Here is a 9409-nt window from a genome sequence, read left to right on the forward strand (position 1 = left end):
TTTCTTATACAAATAAAAAAAATGAATGTGTTAAGAAAATTTTATAAAAATATTATCTTACTTTTTAAGATGATAAGTTATTAAAAAAATAAATGTTAAATATGTTATTTTATATCATTTAATATTTATTCATTAAATTATCTATTAGCCTTACTAAATACTTTTAATTAAATCAGCTAACTTAAAAACTTACAACCAATTTTTAATTTTAACTTTTCAAACTTAGCTTATAAACTAACTTATAAGCTTTCAATGCTTATAAACTAGTTTTATCAAAAATAAAATAAACAAATGAAACTTATTTGTGGAATATATTTTTTTATATGAATTTATATATGGAATATATTATTAGCGAAACTATGTTACTAACGAAATAGTTATAATTGTAAATGCTCGTCTAAATTCAATACAATACGCTGACAAGACTATTTTTCTAAGAAAATGTTTATTTTAATTATGTCCCAAATAATGATGATGAAGTCGTGAACTTATTAATAATTTAACAAAAAAATTTACGATTTCAATATTATGTATAGTGAAATCATAAAATTTTAAAAACATAAAACTAAAGTTAAGACAATATTTACAATAGAATTAAATTTAAAAATAAATAATATCTAAATATAATATATTAATTAATTTGAAGATGGTTTATGGTTGTTTTATTGAAAAAAAGTGTGTTATTCCTTTCTCATTGGTCTATTTGTGTGTTTCTTCTTCTTCTTCTTTTTTTATCGTTGCATGACAATTAACAATAAATACTTAACCATTAACCAATCTTAATAACCGAGGCGTATGATATGACTTTAGTGGCTCATAATAGATGGCCTAAATGAGAATGCATATAGTCCTCTAGAGCCTTGAACAAGAAAAGCAAATAAGGCTAGAATGAAAATTCAAGGTCAGCTATCAAACCAAGAGGGTACATAATGCAAAATGTATTAATTAACTTCAAAGAATTGTTAATAATTATAAATTTTAAAATATTGTGTATTGGATGAGTTTGCAGATGACTTAAAATCCGACCTTAAAATATACCCTAATTTTTATAAGACAAGCTTGTGTCAATGGACTTTATTAGGACAAGTTATCAAGATGGAATGGGTCTTGAACCCCTTAAATGTACATGCTAGCTAGGGGGGAAAATTCACTTGGGTTAATATAAAGACAAGCTTAATCTTATTAGTTTTTTAAGAGAAATTGTGACAGTCAACTTTCTATATAATTAAACACCTTATCTAATCATGTATGACTTTCAGTACTTGGTAGCACTTAGTTCAACTTTTCTTAAAGTCTATGACATCTCCTTTTTAGCTATAATAACTCGAAAACTCTAATTCTTGACAATTTCAAATCCACAGAAAAAGAAAAGTCATGGACTCGTAGTCACGTACGACTTTGTTTGTATCTCTGAAAACTTTCCTGTTTTTTTCTTATTGGCACAAATTTAGAGTTTTACAGTGGGCTAACTATTCAGATTTGGGAGTTGTTATTGGTCCATTGGAATTGCTCTTGACCCTTACCAGTTTCCTATTTTTTTCTTATTGGCACAAATTTAGAGTTTTACAGTGGGCTAACTATTCAGATTTGGGAGTTGTTATTGGCCCATTTGGAATTGCTCTTGACTCTTAGTAAGGGGTTGACCTTTTTTTTTTATTTCAAAATTATCATTCCCATGAAATTATGATCCCATTAAATGCACAACGGAATTATGTATAATGGAATAACAATTTTGTTGTATATTTTTTTTAACCTCAGACATAATAACGGAATCAAGATTCCATTATTATTTTTTTGACACCCCCTTAACACAACGAAATCTTGATTTTATTGTGATTAAAAATTAAACAAAATTATGATTCTATTATATTCTTTTTGTCCAGGCACACAACGGAATTGTGATTCCTTTATGTGTTCAAAAGCTATAAAAAAAATGCTTGTGGAGAAAGGAAAAGGGAAGGTTGGGGAAGGGAAGGGTGTGAAGAGAGAAGGATGAAAACATTTTAAATGGGAACAAAATTGGGATTTCACCCCCTTGATAAGGAACCAGAACACAAGAACAAAATGGATAGGGACCACCTTTGATTTCAGACACAGAAGGGCCGGAACTATATTATAGCCCATAAAAAAAGTCTACAGTATAGAATTTGACAATTGCTAAGGACACCTTTCTTGTTTGCTAAACGTACATCCCCGTGTTTTTTTAGTTTAACTTTTAAAAAAATACTGCTTTTTGAAAAGTGTTAAAATCTTAACACCGTCAAAATTAAAATTTCGAAAGTATTATTACACTTTTCAGAATTTATTGGCCAAAACCAAAAGCATTAATAGGAGTTGTATGAGACTGTCAACACTTTTCCTTGATGCCTGTGTCCCGCCAAAGCCACACATGTCAATCATATTCAACCCGTATGACTACCATGTTGTGCTTTGAATTCATGGGTCACTTATATACGTTACTTAATTTTTCTATTTTTATTTAATGTAAAACTTCACTAACATACTTGTATTCCAATAAAATGTATCATTTATTTCTTTTATTATTATTATGTGATTTAAAAAGTATAATATCACGAACTTGTTGTTGGTTTGAGTAGAATTATATTTGGTTTCCTCAAGTAAGATATGAAGTTCCAACTCAGATAAATAAAACGTAATTGAAAAAAAACTATTAAAGTGTTTGGCAGTCTTTTTGAAGTTGGTGGATATGAGTTCCATTTTACAAGCCTGAAGATAACCTTTGAAAAACATAATGTAATAATGATAGCACAAAAGTGGAAGCATCACTTTCATAAAATTTAAAGAAACATTTGCAGACATTTTGAAATGATTACAGTACCCCCCGCACCCCCTTCTTGCGTTGTGACTTGGGAGTAACCCCCACCTCCACATTTTCTTAACCTGCATGTTATTCAGAAGAATTAAGTATTGATGATTAGCATCATATCATTTTATCAATGGATTCATTGTATTATTGAGTTTAATTTATATACTACTATAATATATATTTTTAGACACACATCTAATAAGAATTAAATATTTGTTCACTTTATCACATCATCTTATTTATTAATAATCTTTTGCAGATTGAGAAGGACAACAAGAATGGCTAGACCTGCTAGTACTCCCACAATAATGGCAACCGATTTCCCCACTTGGTCATCGTCTTCGGAAGATTCTGCACAAAAACACAATTAATTCGCGAAAAGCAATTATCAGAACTATTGGTATACTATACTGTGCAAGAAGATTTGCAAAGATATTTAATAAGTCTGCTATAATCTCACATGGCATAACTACACCAATGTGTGATGTTCGATAAAATCATAAAAAAAACAATTGTTTTCTGCACTTTATAATCAAATTTTGAAGACAACCTTTTTAATTTGTAAGGCAATATAATGAAAATTCTGCATTTCAATGATCAAAACCATTAATTAGTTTAGGAAATTGCTGGAAGAATATGAAACTTTACAGTGCCTGAGATCAAAAAATTGTCATTGGATTCCATACTATCTTATCTTCTTTTTTTTGTTTGTATATACTAACATACTATCTTATCCTTCATACTGAAATTTAGCTTTTGCCAAATTATGACACTAGAAAAGGAAGAAGAAAAAAAAGGCAGTAATGATGTGAGGTTTTCTAGTGAACTGATACTCTAATAAGCAAAGATAGAGAATAAAATAATGTGTGTATTCAGAGATTTAACCTAAAGTAATAAAATTAAAGTAAAAGAAGACGGGAATTGCAGTGTGCATTTTCCAATAAAAGCATAAAAGTAAACAATTCGGTTCATAAAAAGATTACACGTTGACCGTTGCATTTGACAGTTTGTTAGGTACTAGCTGTATCCTGCATCTTTTTCAACTCCAATTTCACTCCACTTTTGAACAAAGTGGTCGTTAATGGCACAAAGTTTCTTTAAGTAATTGCAACCATATTTTAAAGCTCAAAGTAATTTCAAATTCCTTCTTTTTCTCCACTCCCCTAAGAATTGAATTAGTTCGGTTATTATCAATTTTTCCTCTAACAAATGCTCAATGTGAAGAATATTTAGTTCATGTTTTTATAAAATTCTCTATAAATACTTATAAGAGGATAAAATAAGAAGATAAAATAAATTTAACTTCTCATATAAGTTAAAATTAATGAGCTTATGCACTTAATTTTTATAGAAGTTATTTCCTCTAACTTCTCTAAAAGATGAGATGCATAAACTGATTTTAGCTCATAAAAGAAACTTGATTCATTTTATTTTTTTATTTTCTTTTATTTTCTTTTTCTATGAGTATTTATAAATAAGTTTATCTAAATGTAATTTGATTAGCTATAAACCAATAAGCTGCTACACTTTAAAATGAAAAATAAATCATAGGTAGAATTTGGTGCCTTTAGATAAGAACATGCTTCAATTTTTCAATTGCTATATTCTAATAAAAAATACGAATTAGAAATCAAATTGAACCTGCTTCATCATAGTAGCCAGCTTACCAATACCAAGCATAACATTGTGCCAAGAACAAATCAGCTGATGCTGCTGATCCACATATACTCCTAAGCTTTCCCACTGCTTCTTGAAGGCAAGAAGGACAATCAGCCACAGACAAATCCATCAAACACAGTGCAAACCCTTCAACAAAACCTGAAGTGCTGACTCCAAATCCATTAGCTACTTGCAAATCAGCAAGAACATCATCTCTTCGCTGGAAGAACTCGGCATTATTTGCCACTGCTTTACTGCACCTCTTGTACCAAAGGTTTGTGTCAGGCTTGCCAAGGAAATCAACATGCTCATATTCTTATGTAGCAGCCTTCAAGTTGCAAAGATGCCCCAAGTGCCAAGAGACAAACCAAGCCTATTTGGTCAACACAATTTTTAACACATTTTGAGCAATTATTTGGCCTCAAATCAGCCCTGCATTGGTATAAGCCATATATGAACCCTTCTGGTGGTGATGAGCTTCCATTTCCAATGGCAAAGCTATTGTAAGAAGTGTCAGAAGATGAGGCAGAAACTGAAGACAGAAAGGAATTAAGTTTTGTTTCAAAGGGTGTGTTTGGTTGGTAATTTTCTTGAGAGCAACCGGCATAAATGAATGTATGAGCTCTAGTAGTGTAGCCTTGTGCATTTGGAATTGAAGAAAAGAGAAATAGAAGATATGAGAGTTTCAAAGCTAAAATGATTCTTTGAGTTGAATCTGATTGAATGGTTATGAAAATTTTTCGTTCCTTGTTTGCTCTCATTATGAACTTAACTTTCTTTCATGGTTATGACATTATCAGAGTGAGGTGGTGGCTGCCATTTTGGTCGTTTCTCAGGTGATGCCTTTTTTTATATATATAGTAATGTCTTATGCTGTTAAATGCTATATTTGAATACTTATCCAGTTTTACTTTACATGAACTTTATAAACATGAACTACCATTCATATTATTTTAAAATAACAAACTAACCTCAAATTGAACATGACATATTTTTAAGAGCACCTTACTTGAATATAATATCAATTTTATTTGCCTATGTATCAAATTGTGAACCAAGTCTCTGACACCCTCTACTTCGATATATATATTTATGTAATAAAATACATGAAAATACGGAATTACATAAAATGAGATTTTATTCAATAAACATAAAAGAGTTCACGTGAATAAAAAGTTTGTATTCACTTCACTACTACAAATAAACTTATTAGATATATTTTCAGCTCAAAACATCATGTAATTTAAAACAAAAGTTCATGTCTCAATGTCACATCCTATCAGACATTGTGTTTCATCGTCCTCTAGCATGGGGTTCTCCATAGCTATACACCTAACCATCTGCTCTCACAAACACAAGGTTCGATATTATTATAGGATCCAAACACAAACAATACACAGGGTGTGAGCTATCACATTCTTAACTAATAGAGAAAAATAAAACAACATAGATATACATATCATATAAATGAAATACAACTAACTTAAACACAATTCACGTCGTTTCATCACTTATCGCATGACATCACATCTCAACACTACACGTCTCACGCATTTTCACATCATTCACGTACTCAAAAATCAAACACAATATCACTCAACCAATTAATATCAATCAATATACAGGCATTATGCAACAAATGTACTAGGACTCAATCATATATGCAATGTGGTATCATGTCAGTGAAAAATCTCGTCGAGCGCCTAGGAGTATATGACAACATAGACCACACACTGGTAAGTTAAGTCACTCTCACTAGGTAAAATCATAGGGAGACCAGTCAGGGTCACTCTATTTTGCGAGAACATTCTAATCATATGAGATTCGCACAGGCTTCAAGAAACATTCAAACAAGTGTATTTACCCCCAATCCCTACACTTGAAGAGTCTGTTAGGGTCTCTCCCTCCTGATTCAGGTCCAACCCAGAAAACATTTTAACACACAGAGTATATCTATGAACTGTACAAAATAGACGACTCCTTAATTATTCTCAAAATAATTTTATTTTGTTGCGCTTGTGATTAAAATCGTTGGGTTCCCACAGTAGTTCCCATCATAATACTCGTCACGCATTAACTCATCGCCCTTAAAGGGTCTTATTGTAGTGTGATTGTATAATTCATAGCTAATAACTCAATGCACACAACATCTCAATACACATGTATATTACAATTCAATACATACTCAATTTATCACATACACTCAATCTCAATCACAATGGTATAATTCCAAAGCAATATGTTATCACACGTCATAAATCATATACACATCACACAATATTAATATATACATGATACACACATAGACTTTACCTATGAACTATGCAATATACACAACTACTCAATTGTTTTCAAAATCATTTTAACTCGTCGCGCCTCAAAGTGATTCAACGTCGGGTTCCCACAGTGGATCCCATCATAATACCCGTTGCCCTTAAGTGGTCTTACAATTGTGTGATTGTACAGTTCATAACTCACAACTCAATACATACAATATCTCAATACACGAGTATCTCACAATTTATGACATTCAATTGATCACTTACTCATATTTTCAATCACAATTTCATGATCTCAATATAATAATTTATGATGGTAATCTAGTGAAATCTTGTCTAAAATACAAACAAATTATACAAAAAATATTTCTCATAACATGGGGAGTAAAAATCCTCAAACAATTTCACATAATCATATCAAAATCAAAGGAAAAATTACAATACAATAAACATCTAAAAATAAATTTCAATTTGAACCTCTAAGGATCTCTTTACATGTTCATTCTAACCCCAATTGCAATAAACTCATCCCTTACCTCTAAGCAGAGTCACGTGTGAAGTTCGGCAGTGATAACAACATCTCTAGCAGTTTCCTAAGATTCTTCAAGTTTTGCTAGGGTTTTCAAACGTTAGAGAGAAGGACAAGGGATTAGAGCCTTCATTGTACTGTCTGTGTGCGATGAACATTTCTCCCTACACAGATATTATTTTGCAAATCCTAATGGTGAATGCGTAAGAAAATGTGTTTGAAACCCAGTATCCAAACTTCACGATGATCCATCGGTTAATGAGTATTGGATCGTAGTTTTACTGATATAGGTTTGGGTGTATGGGAAAAAAAACAAAGAGCTAGGTGCGAGGGACATTACCCTCACCACAGAAATTATTTCGAAAATTCCAACGGTAGGTATGTGCGAAAATAAGTTTCTAACATGGTGTTCCAATTTCACGATGATACAACGGTTAACAAGTTCAGGATCGTTGTTTTGTTGAGACAGATTTGGATGTATGGAGAAAAAGAGATGGTTTTAGGAAAGGAAAAAGGGAAAACAAAATTTAGAGGAAGAGGAAGTGTAGAGAAGTTAATGTGAAAACTAACCTAACATGTATCTATTTATAACTAGGGTACTCAGGTCTATTATTTACTCTATTTTTTTCATTTTATAAAAAGAAACTCTATATATTTATTTTATTTACCTTAAAAATATTAATTTAATTAATAAAATTATTTCTCCTTATTTATTTAATTATAAAAACCTCATTATTTTTTTAAAACTCTATTTATTTTTAAATAAAACACCTTTTAATTTATTTTACAAAGAACAAGATGTTACAAACTCAGCCAAGTAACATTAAAGTTAATCATTAGCCAAATTTACTTTACTAATCACACCTCTGATTTCTGACATTCTAATTCAAAAGTACATAATAAAGTGCTTCCTCTATGATTTATGACTCCCACTGCTTATGCGGCAAAGTTTTGAATTGCAATGAGAACTTTCATCTATTATCTTTAGAGAAGAGAATAAAAGAATATATTCTCTTCACTCTCTCTTCAAAATATAAATCCCCTATGAGTCATTGACATATAGGTGAGCCATGTCATCATATGTTTGAAGATACTCATAAGAACATTTGGAAAAAAAAAAAAGAATATTGTTAAGTGTTACTTAGATCACAATAAGTTTGTTAGACAGACATCATTAGTACAAATAGGAACATCTTTGTAATCATTCATTATCTTTTATCATATCAATACAATGGAATATTTTCATTGTAGTCCTATCTTGTTCTTTGAGCTCTATGAGCTTTGGCCTCATCATGGGCATTACTTGCATCTCTCCGGAGTTTTCGAATAAATATGAAGGTTGATTATACAAATGAGTTATTTATTGCCGACATTATCTAGAATTTTTCAATTAGTTCGAGTCAATTTGTATTGTCATTATTTTGATAATTTAATATTTACTATAGTATTTATTGGGAAAAATTCAAGTCTCATATCGACTAAAGATAATATCAAGATAGAGTATATAAGTGAAGGACAATCCTCGTCCTATGAGCTAACTTTTGGGGTCGAGTTAAGCTCAAGCTCACATTCTAAGATGGTATCATAGTTTATCCTTGATGCATTAATGAGTCACCTACCATATTATCGACGCACCAAGCCCAAAAGCGTTGGGTGTGGGGGTGTATTAGAAAAACTCCAAGTCTCATATCGGCCAAAGATAAAGCTAAGATAAATTATATAAGTAAAGGACAACTCTTACTCCTTGAGCTAGTTTTTGATGTTGAGTTAAACCTAAACTCACATTCTAAGAATCTAAGATAGTATCAGAGTCTATCCTAAATCCACTAATGGACCACCCACCATATTATTGATGCACCAAGCCCAAAAGTGTTGGACGTGAAGGGATGTATTGGAAAAAAAAATCCAAGTCTCATATCGACTAGAGATAGTGTCAAGATAAAGTATATAAGTAAGGGACAACCCTGAGCTAGCTTTTGGGATCGAGTTAGACCCAAGCTCAGATTTCAAGAGTACTATCAATGTTTATTGTTTGTCAATTAAATTATACTTTTATCTCTTCATAATTTTTACACTCTCTCAATTTACCAGCCTATACGCCTTTTGTACCACTAA

At 31.1% G+C, this 9409-nt stretch overlaps 1 pseudogene; it reads right to left on the reverse strand.

Moving 5' to 3' along the window:
* Positions 1-3062: 3062 nt before the first annotated feature.
* LOC114405637 lies at positions 3063-5286 on the reverse strand (annotated as a pseudogene).
* Between the last annotated feature and the right edge of the window lie 4123 nt (positions 5287-9409).

The sequence above is a fragment of the Glycine soja genome, chromosome 3 (genome assembly GCF_004193775.1).
Source record: "Glycine soja cultivar W05 chromosome 3, ASM419377v2, whole genome shotgun sequence".
Lineage (NCBI taxonomy): Eukaryota > Viridiplantae > Streptophyta > Magnoliopsida > Fabales > Fabaceae > Glycine > Glycine soja.